The following is a 17,698-nucleotide window of genomic DNA, read 5'->3' on the forward strand; positions in this document are numbered from 1 at the left end:
CACAGGGTGGTGGTGCAGTGCCAGGTACTAAGTAAGGGTCACTTGAACCCAAGCCCTGTGAGAACTGTGGCTCATAAGTCAGTCTGACAACCCAGACACCTACCGATTGACTAATGGGCAGTGCAGGCAGCATGGACATGCTGATGATTCACATTCCCGGCAGGTCAGGGCAAGGTGGACCAAGATTCCATCACAGCACTCAGGACAGTGTGCGATTTTAAATTTATGAATTGTTTATTTCTGGAATTTTCCATGTAATATTTCCAATCAGCAGTTGGCCTCAGGTGACTGAAACCTCAGAAAGCAAAACATCAGATGGGGTAGGGAGGGGAGTAGCTACTGCATTCCACTCTCTTACCCCACTGTATCACAGTTCTGCCTCTTGCTAGCCGTGTGACCTTGGGCAACTTACTTAACCGCTCTGTGCCTCAGGTTCCTAATACATAAAATTAGACAGCAAAAAGGGCCTATCTTGTAACAAAGATAATAAGATATATCCTAATAGTTGAGAAAAACTTGGCCCCTAATAAGTGCTTTAAAAAACTCTAGCTACATTATTATTTATTTCTTCCCAATTCTCCCAGTGAAGGGTGTGTGGGATAGACAACTCTCTGCAAACACAAATAATACTGCCATGGGCATCCTTGTTCACGTTCCTGCATATTATTTTCCATTAATTTCTCTGGGATGCATACCCAGCAGTGGGTTTGCTGAAACAGAGGGCATGTGAATAATTTCAAAAAGAGAGGCCAGGCTGCCCTCCAGGATGTCCAGTTTGCAGAAGTCTTGAGACCTCTTGCTCCCACAGCCCTCCGACACTGGGAGCATCCTGCCTTCCAGTGGCTGCTAACCTGATGGGCGAAAAGCAGCCTCTAGTGTCGTCCCGTGTGTCTCTGGGCACTAAGTGGGTTTGCACATCTCTCCATAAGCCTGGGAGTCTCCTGGGAGTTCATCCTTTGCCCAATGTCCTGAAGAGCTTCCTGTCTTTTCCTTCTTGGTTTGTGGTCATCCCGCCATATTCTCATCTCCTTGTCGGTTCTAAGCCTGCAATTCTATCACCCATCAGTTACCTTGGCCTGCGGTGCCTTTTACTAAGCAGAAATTCTTAATGTGGTCACATCCATCCATTTTTCCCTTTGTAATCTGTACTAGGTTAGTAATGCTTAAAAAGTCTTTTCAGAAAACACACACACACACACACACACACACACATGCACACACACACAAAAAATCACCTTCATCTTCCCGTGTAGATGTACAATCCAAGCTGATTCTTGAACATGGCAGAAGATAGAGATCTGGATTGCTTTTCTCCAGTAGCAAGCCCGTTTCCCACCTAGCACCCGTGGACGCACACACCATCCATTCTCTGCTGATGTGCTCGCCACCTCTCTGAGAACAGAACCGATGCAGGGGACGAGGGATTCCTGTCATCCAGCGGTGTTGTATTGATCTTATTGATCCCACACCAGGAAGGCACTCACCACATTTGCAGGCTCTTGTAGCACATTTGCAGCAGCTGGCAGGGGGAAGCCTCTATTTCCTCTTTTTCAAAACTGTCTTAGGAATTGACGGATGTTTATTATTTCACCCGCGTGTTAGAATGAGTTTGTTAAGCCAGTCCCCAGATTCTACCATTTACTCTGGTTGAAGTGTCGTGGCATTTATTTGAGGAGAATTTACATTTTCAGCATCCAGTATTAAACACTTATCTAAGTCTTATAATAACCTTTAAGAGAGTTATTTTTTTTTAAACGTCTGGAAGTTTCTTTGCAAGACATTTTCCTAGGTACTTCATCATGTTGCTTCTGAAAATAGTCTCTTTTCTCCTGTTCATATGCTAATTGGTTATAAAGAATACTACTGATTTTTGTAAGTTACTTTGTATCCAATAACTTTGCTAACATTTATTGTTAGTTCTAATGGTTTGCCTGTTGGTTCCGTTGAGTTTTTCATGTCTGCAGATGAGTTTCTGTCCCCTCCCTCTCTCTCTTTGTTCTTCTAATTCCTTTTTCATGAATTATCATATCGGTCAGGACCTCCAGTAATACACTGAAGAGTAACAATATTTTGCAGGCATCTTGTATTATTCCAGACTGTGAAGTAATTGTTTCCCTGTTAATATCATTGTTCATGGTAAATTCTTCATGCATACGCTTTCTCAAAGAAGCTCTATTCCCAGGGTGTGACTATTTATTTTATTTTGGTGTATTTTTATGTTTTTGAGTGATCATTGATTTTTCACGATCTTATTTCTGGATTAAATCTTCTGGCCACTAGACCTTTCTAAATACTCTTGGATCCAGTGAGTTAATATTTCATTGCGAAATCCAAATAGACTATAATCTTAATTTTCTAAAACAATTTGCTCTCTTTAAAGTTTGAGTTTTACAGGCTCTTTTTTTTTTTTTTAACCAGTCTGAGCCTATGTTTTGACTTTAGTTTTCAGTTCCTTCAATGGTTATGGTTCTGTTTAAATTTTCTGTTTCTTGGGTTGTAATACACCCAACTCAAATTGTGTGTAGGTTTTTAAAATTCTTGTTTTCTAGAAAATTGATAATTAGATGGTAATTCTAATCAATTATATAAGCATTCACTTCCTCTTCCTTATGCTTGGAAATATTATCTATTCATGGTCATTTTTTGCCAGAAGATTTGTTTCTCAGAGAACAAGTTTTCAGTTTGGTTATTTCTCCTCTGCTGCATCAACATACATCCTCATCTTTTTATTCTGTCTTATTTCCATCTTGTAATTCCGTCGGTCTTTTCTAAATACCCCGAGTTGGAGGTTGAGCTTGTTTGTTTTCAAACTTTTTTTTACTGGATGATAAATGTAGTATTGGAAGCTCTACACTTCTAAGTACCAGTTAGCTACATCTCCTAAATGTCACTTTATGGTACTTTTGAGTTTTGTTCATCACTATTTGGTATTTTCCTGTTAAGTATTCCTCTTTCAATAGTGATATCACCAGAGAGGTGGGAATTTTTGTAAGCGCCATTATTAGTAATTGCTAATTATTAGTAACTGCTAATTTCTTGGCATTGAGGTCAGAGAATAGTATCTCTCTTCATCCCCATAACCATGGGAGCATCCTCTACGGTCATATAGTTAGACCTCTGTCTTCTAGGTTCCTTTTAACACTTTGAAAATGCTATTTGGTTTTCTTGAAATCAGCGTTCCTGTTGAGAAGATGGATGTCAATTTGATTCTTGTTTTGTATTCTGATTGTGTGTGTGTGTGTGTGTGTGTGTGTGTGTGTGTGTGTGTGGTTTTGTTTTGGGGGGGTTGTTTGACTTTTCTCTCTGGAAGTACTGTACACTTAAATTGCACCACAGATTTGTCTACTAGTGTTTTATATTTTTACCTGTATTGTCCAGCACTCTATGACCCCTGTCAATTTTAAGTCTCTATTTATCTTTGGTTCTTAGAAAAAAAATCTCAGTATACATGTATTTGTATCTATAAATATATGCAAATATATATCCTTTCCTCCACTCTTTTCTGAAAAGGACGCCTCTTTTTCTCCTGAGACATCTGGTATGGATCTTGACATTTACTCATCTTCCAGTCCCCCTGTCTCCTAGGCTTTCCTCGTCTGTCCTCCTGGATCCTGTTTTGAGACTTCCCAGACTCCACCTTCAAGTTTGTTGATTTGATCTTTGGGTGCAATCATTCTGCTACTCAACCTGTGTGCTGAGCGCTTTGTCAAGTGTTATGCATTTTAAGCGCAGGCATTGCACATTGCAGTTGGGTATTGATAACGGCTCTTTTCTGCCTCAGGCTCCCAACATCCTATCCTATTTCCTCCTATGTCTGTGAGGATATTTATAAGGTTCTTGCTCACTTGATGCATCCTGCTGCCCCGCCTAACTTAGTTTGCTCAGCTCCTCACAGTTTTTCCTCTAATGATTATTCTGCTTTGGCAAGTGATAGACATTTGGGAAAGGAGTGAGGTCAGGGGCCCCAGCTGTGCCTTTGACAATGAACTTGAAGGAGGAGGGCCAAAAGAGCCCCCATCCAGCAGGACCACCTGGCTGGCTTTGCCCTCTGCAGCCCGGCTGGGAGAATCTCCCTGTTGGGCACGGGAAGAGTTGCTCCTTCTGGTGCCTGTGATTACCCAGCCCCACTGCCCACCCTCTAGGGTCCTGGGGCTGCAGGGTTGGGGAGGGAACAGTCAGGGAGTCTGCAGTTTTCCCACCTTGTGCAGATCACCCAGGGCAACAGCGCGGAGAGGACAAGCCTCATGGCAAAGCCCCTCCTTCCCTCAACCCACGCCCATCAGTGGCATCTGGTCCACCTCCTTTCTACCTGCCATTTCCCACTTTTTCTTCCAGCTGAGAAACCAATTTCCCAGTCTCCCCCTAAGCTCCTTGGACCCACCGGCCTCCCTCTGGCTTTTCCTACACCCTCAAGTTGGTTTGGGGATCCAGGGTCTGCCAGCATCTCTGCTGGTTAGCCATTTCTTCTGGGAGTGAGATGGTTCCTTCCACCTGCTGATTCAAGGTGTCTGCTCTGTTTTTAATCCATCTGCACACTTCCACCATCTTGTTTTATGTGTCAAGTCCCAAGTGGCTGCATTGCTTCAAAAAAGTAAAATAAAAAGAGGACAGGTCATGTCCTGAACCTGGATCCTATCACCCAGCTGTACAGACGAGAGCCAAGAAGGGAAGGCCAGGTAGGTGCCAAGACGGGAAGACCCTGAGGACTCTTTCTCTTCTTCTCTGTTGCTTTCTCAAGCCATGTCAGTCTCCTAAGCAGTTTCGTACCTCCTGAGCCGTGCTGCCTGCCTAAGGCTGCCAGTTTTCCCTTCCAGGAATCTCTAGGGTCCACGACGGCCTAGGGATTGCGGGCCTCGCAGGTAACTCCCTTTGCTTTTCAACCCTATTTGTCTCTGCCTGTCAGATTTCTCTGAATCTTGGTTTCAAAGGACTCCACTCTACACAGGCAAATGGGTAGGTTCCTCAAGGGTGTCCCTTCCTCTGTAGTCAGCCATGACACTGGGTACCAGAGCCACTGTCCCAAAACTTCTCAGCAGGCTGAAGTGCTGGGCCAACTTATGCCTTCTCCAAGACAGACAGGGAAACAGGGGCGGGGGGGGGGGGAGGCCAGGAGCCCCCTCTGATAGTGAGACTTGTTCTGAGCAGCCCTCCTGGGTTGCCAACCCTACCCCTGCCACCACCATCATGTCCCCTGCCCAAAGTCCCCCTCAACCTGGGCCTCCTCTAACATCCTGGGGATGCCACCACCATCTCTCAGGACTCTGCCGACTGGCACTCATCCCCAGAGCAGCGTCGGTCTTCTTAAAACTCTGTGGCCTGTGCCAGACTCCGCTGCCTCTGTAGAAATCCCTGCCCCTCTCATGGCCTCGCGTTCAGCTGGGAGCATTCTGCGGCTCCTGGGGGCTGCCAGCCAGCAACCTTGTGCTCACTCGGCAGCGGCTTCTCCTGGCTCCTCCACAGTCCTGGAATGGGCCCAGCCTCGGCCCGCTCCCCCGAGTGCTAGCTTTCTCTTGAGAGGCGCAGACTGCACCCCCCGCCCCACTGGCTCACCTCCATCTGCCCACTGAGCCCCACCCAGGCTCTCCGGGGAAACAGTCCAGGCCCAGGTCCTCCTCCCTCAACTTGACCTTGTACTTCTCCTTCTCGAAACTCAATCTCTCCTTGGTTTCCGGGACGCCATTCCCTAGGGGGTCTGGACCCTCTCCAGGGCCCTCCCACTGGTCACCCCTTAAACATGAGTGTTTCCCAAGTCCCCAGCTCCGCCCTTCCCCCTCTGACTTCTTGTGCTTGATGTCCCAAGCTCTCCCTCACGGTGACCTCATGGTGACATCACCTGTCATCAGACCCAGAGCCTCTGCCTTCTGGAGGTCTGGCCGAGTCTTGATTCTGCCTCCAGCCCCACATCAAAAGGGCCACCAGGGACTAGAAGTTCCACCTTCCTTCCATCTCTGAGGTTGGCCCCCTCCCTCCAGGCCCACTGTCACTGCTTTTGACCAGGACCTCATGGTTTTCAACTCCGACCACTGAGGTGACCTATCTGCTGTCACTGCCTGGTTTCTCTTTTCCCCAAGCCACCCGCTAAAATGTGGGCAAGTAGAGTTTTCTAGAACAAAAATCTGTGCCAGCTCTTCTGTTTCAGGCTATCCGGTGACTCCAGATCATAAAGTCCTTAGCATGGCACCCAGGGCCCTGTAGGATCTGGACACCCCCTGTCTGGGAAGCCTTCAGGCCTCTCTAGCCCCAGGGCGCCTTCCCCGCATCACCCCTACCTCTGGAGAGGATCTCTTCCCAGGGCCCCACGAGGACCCCTGGGCCCGCTGCTCACCAACACTGCTGAAGTGCACCGTCTCCCCGCTAGGATGCACACTCCATGTTTTTCCTTCTGTGTTTCTAGCCACTTGTGTAGTGCTGGGTCCTTGGTGATGGATCTGGAAATGGTGGTGGGATAAATGGGTGGATGGATGAATGAATGAATGAATGAATGAATGTTCTACCATGGGGGCAAACTTTGCCTAGAGAATACTGTATTACGGTTAGTGAATTCTTGGCACCAAACTGGAAAGATTTCGATGATGTCAAACAGGGCCATTAAGTGACTTTATGTCACTTGACAAATTTAAAGGGGGAGGAGAGAACAAGGTAAGGGAAAGGGACCTACTATTTATTGGGTAGCACTTATGGCTCCTTAGTAGGCATTTTTTAAAAAAATGTTCTCTCATTTAACCTTGGTAAAAATACTCTGGAATCAATATCTTGGTTTTCGAGGTCCACAATTATGGCACAGAAAAATTAGCCTCAGGCCCCCGTCGTATTCCAAAATCTGTGCTTCTTCCAGGAGATTAGCCTGAAAGACCACCCAGGTAACCCTGCAGGTTGGAGGCTGCGGAGGTCCTGCCAGTGGGGATGCTGAGCATGGACCCAGATGCCTGGGCTGCTGTGAGCTCTAGCTCCAGTTGGTTTGCAGATGAGAGAAGGTAGGGAGAGGGTGATGTCAGGGACGGCTGAACACCCAGAGGTGTCATTTCAGGGATTTGTCTTCTGTGGACTCTAGAGCATTATGGGGAGTCAGATTTCTGCTCCCTGCTAGGAAGGACTCTCTGACCAAGGTGAAAGGAGGTGGGGGGGCACTGGCAGAAGCGAAGGGAGACGCCCCGGTTCATTACCCCTAGTCTGGGACAGCAAACGGTGGGCTAGAAATATTGGTAAAGGTGGGTGATTGGGAGAACAAGCCTCAACAGGTGCATGGCTCTCTGCAGCCTGTGGTTCTGGTTCACTGGAAGAGGTGCTGGATGGGTGGCAAAAATAATGCCTTCTCCTTAGCACCTTCTCAACGTGCACAGCGGTGACATAAGGATGACGCTCTCCAAGTGCAGTTTGAGGGGACGGATTTTAAAGTTGAACTACTCACTATCAGGGCAAATGTGGGCGTGGCTTCCTTCTGCTTCACAGCCACAACCAGTCTGGCACCAACAAGAGGTGTTGTATTGTTTATTTCTCTACTTGGAAGAAAATGTATGAATGTTCATACTTTAAATTCAATGGTATTCTGCGTGTGATCAAATAAACTGACTTGGTTGAAATGAAATATTTTTTAATGGTTTCTAAGGTATTTGTTTCTGTTCTGGTCTGGGTTTTTTTTGTTGTTGTTGTTCTTGTCTGTTTGACTTTTTTTTTTTTTCTCCCAAAAAAATTGCCTTCCTGTGCTGCCTTGAACTTCGATGGTTCGACATCTGGGATTCGTAGACGGGGCTAACTGTGCCCAGGTGCCCTAATCAGAGTGGGCTGGGATAACAGCAGGTGGCCAGTTAACTTCCAGATAGCATGACCAGGGGGCAGCTCCACCAGCTTCCCTTGTTTATGACTCAGACTCTCTCAGGGTTCCAGCAGGGCAGATCCCCCGAGGCAGCAGGACATTTGTCCAGTGGCCTGGTGAGGACTGCAGCTTTGAAAACGCCTGTTGAAATGGCTGATGAAAGAGCAGCTATGGCCCAAACCCCAGAGCCCCAGCCTGACAGCCTGGCTTCACAGAGGCTTGTGGGAAACTGAGACCCACCATCGAAAAGCCAGAGTTAAAAAGAAACTTGGGAGCCACGGGGTCTTTATTCCTCATTTTACAGATGAGGAAACCGAGGCCTAACGCTGGGTGGGCATGCACCACTCTCCGTGCCCCAGCTCGGGCCTCTCCCTCCTCACATCCCCACTCCATCCACTGCCCCCTACAAAGAGGAACACCTCCCCACAGGCTGTCCTCTGAAATCCCACACGGGAAGGGAGCATGTGTCTCTGAACACACATCACCGCTAGAGTCTGGACACAGAGACATTGTTCCTTGTAGATGCGGACACCTCATGGACCCTCAGCAGCAACAGTCTCAGCGTGGTCCACTGGTTTGGGCACTTAGTTCTTCGGGGGGTTAATGGCTCTGCTTCCACATCAGTCAGCCCTGACAACTTGTTCTTTCAAAATCTTTAACCATCAAAAACTGGAATTCAACACTGTGTCTGCAGAGTGCCTTCTTCCCAGACAGGGCAGTGAAGGGGGAACGGGTGTCAGGGAGGGTTCCATGGCACGTCCTTTCTATCCTCGGGGGCACATTTCAGGCTCTTGGGCCTGAATTATTTCCAGAAGTGCAAGAAAGAGTGCCCGGGCAATGGGAGAGAAAAACACATCCATCACCTCCAGCCCAGACCCGTTCATGTGAAAAACTGGCCGGTGCCTGGCCTCACGCTGGCCCTGGCGCCTGTGTCCTGAGCACTGAGGATCTAACCCAGCAGAGGTGAGCCGTGGACATCCCAGCAGGGGGACAGGGCTGCAGAGCCGGTCCCCGTGGAGCTGCTGCCTCAGGGGGAAACCCACCCTTCAGCTTTGAAGGTTTCCACCCCTGGAGGATGCCTGGACGGCAGCCAGAGGGGTGACTCCCTGTCCCTCCAGACCACCAAAGATGACACAAGAGGCTGCAGACACTGGGCCCAGAAAGCGGAGAGCAGGAAATAAAAACCTGGTCCTGGATGCCAGCAGTCTGGAAATGGACATGTGCCTTACCCCAGTTTCGTTGAAACAGTCATGTTTTTAAGCTAAATTTAAGACAAGGAGGAGGCGGAGTGGGAGGGCTCTGTATTGGTAAGATAAGGAGGGCGTCTTACATTTCCCTTGTCCCTGACAAAGCATATTTACAATATCTCAGCTTCACCACGGGATTCCTGAGACTCAACCTGACTGTTTGACTTGGTCACTTTGCCCATGATCGTTTCCTCTTTATTTTAAACAGGTGTGCATGGCACGCAGGGTCTGGACCCAGGGCTTCCCTTCCCGCCCCCACTCAGCCCCCACTGAGCTGGACTTCTCTGAAGTCCCATCTACGTGGCGTGCTCTAAACCCACCGCCCTAGGAAGTAGGTGAGTATTTGGGCTGAGACCCTTGGTTCTGCCCACAGAAATTGACTCTGGCCAATTGACTTGAGAACATAAAGACAGTCTACTGGGAAGAAATCCAGCAACTTCCAGAATGGACCAGAAAAAATGGAAGAAAGGAACTAAGTCCATGCTACCGGGAGAGTCTGATCTGGATGACAGAGTAACCTCCACCACTGTCACTGTCACCGTTGCCTCCATTGCGTCTACGGAGACGATTCTCCACGTGCCCGTCTCTCTGCTCTACCCTTCAGATGCCAAGGCCCTGGCCCAGGCGGCTCACCCTCCTGGCCAGGGACCCTCACAGCACCTGCCTTCAACTTCCCAACAGGAGACAGTGCTCCCCCACCATGGAGGCACACACAGTGGGGATCCCCACAAACAGAAGGCCACCCACACAGTAGGTCAGCTATTATTCCCTTCTCATAGAAGAGGAAACAAAGTGCTCACAGCCTCATAACAGTAAGTGACCCACCCAGCATCACACAGCTGGTAAGAAATGCCACGCCTCTTCCACCACGTCAGGACTGTCTGGAGAGAGAGAGCTGTGGGTTTGCAGAACCGGTGCGCCTCAGGCTGAGAATATCCCATAGGAAAGGGCCCTTGCGGGCAGGCGGACAGTTCTGTACGGAGGGGCTCTGAGCCTCTCTCTCCCTTCCTCCCTCTCTTTCCTCTCCCTCTCTCTCCCCATTCCTGTAAAATTCTTTTAGCCCCTCTGGGTCCCATCACCAAAGTTCCTACCGTGTCACCAAGTCAGGGGACTGAACTTCATTCTGTCTGGTGAGTGGTGCATGAGGCAGAACAACAGATGAGTCCAGAGAGCCAGGCAAGAGCCTGGGACAAAGTATTTGGGCTTTGTTCAACCAGAGGCCATGGGGAGCCTTGGAAGGGTTTTCAGCAGGAGTGACCCAGTCCAGTTTTATTAAGGGGAAGAATGGACAGGCTGGAATGAGGAGGAGGCACGAAGAGGCCGATGAGCAGGCAGTCATGGTAGACAGGTGGCCACAGTGGGGACCAGGAACAGTGGAGAGAGTCAAATAGTAAGCTGATGGAATTCAAGGTCCTGATGATTGATCTGACACAGGGTGGGTGGGAGCCAGCAAAGATTTTTGAGCAGTGGTGACATTCTCCAGGAGAAGGGGATGCTGGTAGGTGGGCAGGTCAGAGAAAGCAAGAGTCTTGGGGGCTGGGGACTCAGGAAGGACCTCTATAAGCTCTATCTGTCAGCCTTCTGTTACTATAACAAAGTACCTAAGAGAACTGATTTGTAAAAAGAAAAGCTAGATTTTGTCTCACCATTTTGGAGGTTCTGTCCATGACCAGGCAATCCCTTGGCTCTGGGGGCTGTGGTGGCATACCATGGTGGGGCGCAGATGGTAGAGCAGAGCCACTCACCTCGTGGCAGAGAAGAAGGAAAGATGAGAAAAGACCAGGCCCCACAATCCCCTTCAAGGGCACGCCCCCAATGACCTAACTTCCTCCCACTAGGCCCCACCCCTAAATGTGCCCCCCACACACACCTCTCAGTAGCACTTCAGGCAGGCCAGGATGGAAGCCTTGATCACATGAGACTTTGGAGGACATTCTAGATCCAAACTATGGCAAAAGCTGAAAGGTTCAGGACAACCTTTTTCTGGGTCAGTGAGGGTCATTCCCTCTCTGTTCCTCTACCTAAAGGCTGTGGCCAGTCAGCCTCAGCATTCCTCCGTGGGTGTTTAAGGGCTAATTAATCAAAAGTTCTTTGCAGGTGACAAGGGGACCTGGGATCTCCTGTCAGCCCCCGCAAAAAGCAAACTTGTTTTTGTGACCTTGACCAAATCCTCCCTGGTCCCTGGTCTCCTGGCCGTCACCCACATTCCAGGGCTTTGTGGATGAATGTTGGGGGGGAAGTGAAGTGCTGTGTAAATGTTGACTGCTAATAACAAACCCGCCACGAAACGTCTGTATATCGCCTGGGCAACCCAACGGCTTTAAAAATCTTAAGTGGCTCTTGTTCTTCTGATTCATCGCATTCTATGCATTTAACTTCCAGAACAAATTTAGCCCTCGAAATATCTTGGTACATTTTCTACCCACCCCTTAACATTTAAATCCTCCATCTTCCATGCCACTTCACCATTCCTGCCTCACCTGTTTCCCTGGATCACCCTCCTCCCTGTCCTCTTCAAGAAACCAGCCCAGCCCACCCCAGAGGTGTGGCCTTGCTGGGTCTGCTCCAGGCACATCCTGAAAGACAACACCAGCAAAGCATGGCAGGAGCCTGGGGAGACCCCGGCAGGGCAGGGGAGGAGAAGTTAGGACCCAGTGAAAGGCTACAGTCCAAGGCAGCAAGCAGAATGATCCCGGCCGCCCACACACTGTAGGCATAGAGCCTCAGGATTGGGGGAAGATGGCCGCAGGGTACCAACTTCTGAATCTGTTTGGAGCCATTCCAGTCCCTGGCTAGAGACCTAGCCTCCTCAGGGGTGGGGCTGGACCAGCCTGGAGTCCCAGTTCTTTTGGACCAGAAACCCATCAAGGGAAGACTGAGGTCAGAGCTGTTCTCTCAGAACCATTTGCCTTAGCCACACTCAGTCCATACCTCCTCTTTCTTTCAAAGCAAAAATTGTCTCCGTCCCTTCCAAGATATTAAACACGAGGTTTAAGGTGAGCCTTGAAGGCGGCCAAGGCAAGGGCTGGAGAGACTTTCAAAGTGTTTGCAGCTGAGCAAGGCAGGGCAGAGCCCAGCCCTAGCCGCCGGCTCCTCTGCACTGGGCTGGGGCTGAGATGGGAAATTCTTTCAGAACAGCAGGTGCCACCACCCTGAAAGCTAATAAGAGTGATAGAAAATGTTTATTGAGCACTTGCCATGCACCAGAAGCTATTCTAAGTATTTTCACATGAATTTACTTGCTTAATGCTCACAACAGCCCTATGAAGCAGAAAAGATGATTTTTCATTTGACAGAAGGGCAAATCCAAGTACAACGAGGTTAAGTGACTGGTCCCAAGTCCACAGGCTGGCAAGCAGGCAAACTGCATTTTGAAACCAGGAGGTGGTGGCATCAAGTAAGGCCACATGGATGGGATTTTTGTCTTGTTCCCATCTCTCTCTCTCCTCTTTCTGGGTGCTGTTCGAAGCCCCTTGGACAATGGGCAGCGGAATCCCATAAGCCTCACTCAAGTACGATCTGAGCCACAAAATGAAACAAACACGATGCTGAAATCTCAGGAACTGTGGCTCTGGAGTTTGGTCATATTTTCAGCTGGGTTCAAATTACCAGCCCCCTTTAAACTGTACGACGCTGCTTCAATGATACATAAAGTTCATCTTGCCCTGGCTTCTCTTCCCTCACCCACCCCAAACATTTATATCACAAAAATGAAACCCTTTGTAGGTCCTTTAAAAACCACTTGCAAAACCCACAGGGTCCTTGTTCTTTTGTAAATAACAGGAGAGCTGGAGCTCTTCAGTCCCTTGAATTAGCTTCTGGTGAGTGACCAGCTTTTCTGAAAGTTAACTCCTCCGAGCCTGGCCTCTGATAATCTGCCCAAACCCCCAGCCACAGAAAAGACCAGAATCTGTCTCTCCCCCGATTCCCATGCCGCTGTCTGACATTTGACTGTTAACACAGTTAGTTCTAGCATGGTAGGCTTCAGACCCTTCTCTCCAAATAAACCTCAGTGCTGTAAAGAGATCCCCGTCCCACCCAAATGTCTGAACTCCAGGTCTCTCATTCAAACGTCCTTGGATTATAAACCTTTAGGCTTCTCCATTCAATTACACGCCTCTGCTCAAAGACCTAATGGAAGCCATCAAAGACCTGAAAACTCTGGCTTCAGATCAATACAACAGTTCCCTGGATAAGGTTCCTTCTGGCAAAGAACTAGAGGTACCCTCTCAAAACCCCAAGCACACTGGCTTATTATTATTTGCCACTAAAAATCTCACAGACTGTTTGTTCTCTGCCCAAACTCATGTTCCAGTCTTTTTTTTTTTTTCCTGAGACCAGTCCCCCCCATGCCTGAGAAAATGTGCTCAGGTCTACAGAGGCAGATTCCATCTCCCCAGACCTGGGCTTCCCTTCATGCAGCTTTGTCCCCACATTCTCTCTACCTCAAATGGCACGACTCCTTTTCCTCCTTTCCCTCCTGACTCAGGGTCCTTGTCAGTCTCTCTGAAACTGACACTAGGATCAAAAGAGGAAGGGGAAAAAAATAGCCACAGAGAACCCCAGACAGTCTCCTTTAACCAGCTCTGAGCTGCACGCCCCTCTCTTGCCCGTTCTTTCTGGATGGGCCTCCACCTCTCCCAAGCACGGCTCCTTCAAACTGCCCCCCAGTCTCTCCACAAGCATCCACTCAGCCCATTTGTCAAGTGCATCTCGTGCAAGACATCGTCTACCGTGCCGGGGAGCATGGTGCAATGTGGAAGAATGGATTCCTGCCTTCCAGAACCTTAGAGTCTCTGGGAGGGGACCAGGCGTTTTCTCCAAAGTAGATGCAACTCTGGGAGAATCCTTTCTAAATGACAGCAGTGACAGCCACAGACTCCATTAGCTTGAAGCAGTTGCACCTTGAGGGGTGTATAGAATTCTGGAGCAAGAGGAACAGGAAGGATGCTTTGGAAAAGGATCAAGGGAGCAAAGACATAAACTTATTTGGGGACAATAGATTCATGACTCAGCACCAAATGACCAGAATAGGGCTGTGGGAGTTGAGAGGAGGTGCGGAAGCGGCCAGATGTCTGTCCCAATGCGGAGACCTGGGCAGGCTGGGGAGGGCTTGGAATGCCAGGCTAGCAAGGTGACCTGTAGGCAACGCCACCCCTGAGGGAACCAACCTCTCCCCAACAAAATGGAAATAGGGCAAGGGGGAGGTGGCAGGGCCTCCCACCAAACACTGGTGACCCAGCCAGGCTGATGCTTCACTTTTAGCCCTGGCCCTAAGTTGTACTCCCAGCTCTGCAGGAGAACCTCCTGTGACAGCCCACATTGATAGTTTTTTTGTTGTTGTTGTTGTTTGTTTGTTTCTGGAAAGAGTGCAAGCCTGGGAATTGAGAGACCTGGCTCCTGCCCCGGAGCAGCCACTGACTAGAAGACAATCCATGTTGTTTTATGAGCCTCTGCCTCTTCATTTGTAGAGTGACAGTGAGGGATTTGAACCAGTCCTTCCAGCCCTCAGATGATATTTTACAGTCTCTCTGTGGGGCCACTTCTCTCCGCTACCCTCTCTTAAGGCTCCAGAAGACATATATATATATATATATATATATATATATATATATATATATATATATATATATATATATATATATATTGTTGTTGTTTTAGTTGCTGGGGTATCATCTTTTTTTTTTCCAGTTTTCTCTCTTCTTCTATTTCCTGACAGATGTCTTTTTCTAAAAAACTTTTTTTTAATGTGAAAAAAAAATTATATTTACTTTGAAAAATACAGAAAGCCTGGAGATGATAAGAAAATCTCAATCCAACCGTTCACAGAGAACCACCATGAACAACTTGGCATATTTTTCTGGTCTTTCTGTGCATTTACATCAACACATTGCTATGACTCGGATCCTGAATGTCCCCCAAAACTCCTGTGTCAGGCAATGCAGCAAGGTACCACGGTGAAAAGATAGGGTCGTGAGAGCTGTGACCTCATCAGTGGAAAAATCCGACGTTTACTAATCTGAATGGACTACTGGGTGGTAACTGTGGGGAGGTGGGGCATGGCTGGGGAAAGTAGGACACTGAGGGTGCCCTTGGGGATTATGTCTTGTCCCTGATGCGCCTCTCTCTCTCTCTCTCTCTGTCTCTCCCCCACACTCCTCCCACACTCCCTCCCCATCCCAGTTCCCATACCTGAGCCGCTTCCCTCAGCCAGGCCCTTCCACCATGATGTTCAACCCCATTTCAGGCCCAGAACAGTAAAGCCAGCCGACCATGGACGTCACCTCTAAAACCGTAAGCCCAAAATAAACTTTTCCTCCTCTAAGTTGTTCTTTGTCAGGGTTTTTGGTCACAGCAATAAAAAGCTGACTAACACATACAGTTACCTGTTTTTACTTTTAATTGAGTCAGTGCCATACAACGTGTACTGCTTCAAAACCCGCTTCCTTTTTTTCATTTAAAAAAGACATTTTGTAGAAGGATGGGGCCCGGGCTCAGCAGTAAAGTATGCACCATCAGCAATAGAAGGCCCCGCTTTTGATCCTCAGAACTGCAATAAATGCATATATTTTTGAGTTTCACCTCCAGTACTGATTTTTTTTTTTTTGTGGTTGTTTTTGAGCCATCCCTCCAACTGAGAACTAGAAAAAGCTGGACAATATATAACAAGATCTTCTTGAAGATATCCAAAAGATTATCAAGGCAGTGAAATTTTGTGATGCTATGATCTGAAAGAGGAAAGAAATCAGGAAAAATGAACCCAGAATTCATTCCATGGTGGACATCTTTATCCCTCAAATCCACAGCTCGACTCCATAAGCAGAAATAGCCCTCAAGAGGCTGAGAAATCTGAGCGCCAGCAGCCTTGAGATGAAGTCCAGGGTCCACTAAGGAAGAGGAACCTGGTGAACACCTCAGGGCTTCAACCGGGACCCCAAAGGGCTTTGCCCAAGTTACCAGAACTCCCTGGACCTCAGAGAAACTGAAGCCGAGCTTTTAATGGGTCAATTCCTCACTGAATTTGGGTGCCCCCCCCCCCCGCCCCCTGGATTAGCTGAGAGCCAGCCCAAATCCCCTAAATCCTCCCGGGAGGAAGATAACATCAACTGGAACCCCAAATCATCTCCACAGTTTTTCAAACACAATGTTCGGCTTTCACAACTGAACAGAATAGTTGTCACAGTCGAATGTCCCCAAGGAATGCCATTAGAAAACCAAATAAAATGCAGAAGTTGTGGATGGATGGCCGGAGAGCTTGAGAGACAATGAGGACCACAGAGGATGGGATTCTGGGGAGGTGAAACTGCGCAGAGAATGACCTGCAGCTGCTTGTTTTGAGGTTGCTGTCAATTCTGTGAACAGAAAAAAAAAAACAAAAACCCACAGAGCTTTGCCCAGGCCATGGGGCACTGCCTGGGGCCATGAGAGCTTCACAAGTTTCATGAGGCTAATGGGGTGACAACTGGAGACCTGAGAGGTCATAAAGAAAATGGCAATTATGTCATCTGCAGGAAAATGGGTGGAACTTGAGACCATTATGTTAAGTAAAATAAGCCAAAGTCAGAGGGTCAAGGGTTGTATAAAGAAGAAGAAGAAAAAAAAAAGGTAAAGGCTAATCAAACAGAAAACAGAGAGAGATCCGCAGAGCTGAGGCAGGGCACGAGAGGGGGTGGATACAAGGAGGAGGGGATGTGCAGGGGAAGCACACTGGCCAAATTACATTTGTGTGCGTGTACTAATATGTAACAGCCAATCCCACCACTGTGAACACCTGGAATGCACCAGGAACCAAGGGAAAAATATGGATGAGTTTTGCCCCTGTATATTCGCCAAATTCTGCAACTATCCAAGAGAGAAAGCTAAAGTTCCAAGCAGAGGATGTGGGACAGTTTAGGGTTCTGAGGAGATAAATGTTAAAATTTAGGACCAGCCAGAGAAAGGGATCTCAGTGAACTTTCCAGAGACTTGAAGGGAAAAACCTGAAGGTTTATGCCTCAGTATTAAAAAAAGAAGAAAAAAAAGAAAGAAAAACCCAACCAGAGGCACACAGAGCCTTGCCAGACGGCAGCAGCCAGGGTTCAGCTCCGCACCTGAATGACTCAGGTGATCAGCTCCCGCTCCACCTGCCCAACTATAATGTAAGTCTGATTGGTATCTTTAAGGAAATACAAGGAAGATGGTGAGACAAATGAAAGCATAAAGAATTTCAACTGAGAACTGGAATCTATTTTTAAAGAACCGAACAGAAATTCTAGAACTCCAAAATCCAACATCTGATATTATCAGCTCAGTATCTGACATCAGTAACTCAACAAACCTTTTCCAGCCATTTCAACACAGAAGAGCCAATGCAAAATGATCAAACAAGATCATTTTTAAATGAAAAATACACCAAACAGCATAACGGCCCAGAGGAATAGTTAGAATATTTATCTTATAGGAAGTCCCATGGTAAATTAAAGAAAAAAAAAGCAATTTTGGAAAAGAAGATGACTAAGAATTTTCCAGAATGGATAAAGAATATTTGTTCACTTATACATAGAAATATACATAAAATCTCAATGAGGTGCATGACAGGACAAGTATTGAAAGAAAAAGCAAAAAAATAAAATAAAATAAAAATGTTCAAAGAAATGGC

General features: G+C 47.8%; 1 long non-coding RNA gene across 3 annotated transcripts in view; it reads left to right on the forward strand.

The window, feature by feature from the left end:
- The window catches only part of LOC144364970 (uncharacterized), a 79,024-nt gene that overhangs the window by 58,141 nt on the left and 3,185 nt on the right, over window positions 1-17,698 (forward strand). For 2 of the 3 annotated variants that reach the window (XR_013423188.1, XR_013423187.1), the window contains exons 2-3: window positions 9,269-9,395; window positions 15,244-15,354. This is a non-coding gene — a long non-coding RNA (uncharacterized LOC144364970). The other variant, XR_013423189.1, reaches the window with a different exon arrangement.

The sequence above is a fragment of the Ictidomys tridecemlineatus genome, chromosome 6, assembly GCF_052094955.1.
Source record: "Ictidomys tridecemlineatus isolate mIctTri1 chromosome 6, mIctTri1.hap1, whole genome shotgun sequence".
Classification (NCBI taxonomy): Eukaryota; Metazoa; Chordata; class Mammalia; order Rodentia; family Sciuridae; genus Ictidomys; species Ictidomys tridecemlineatus.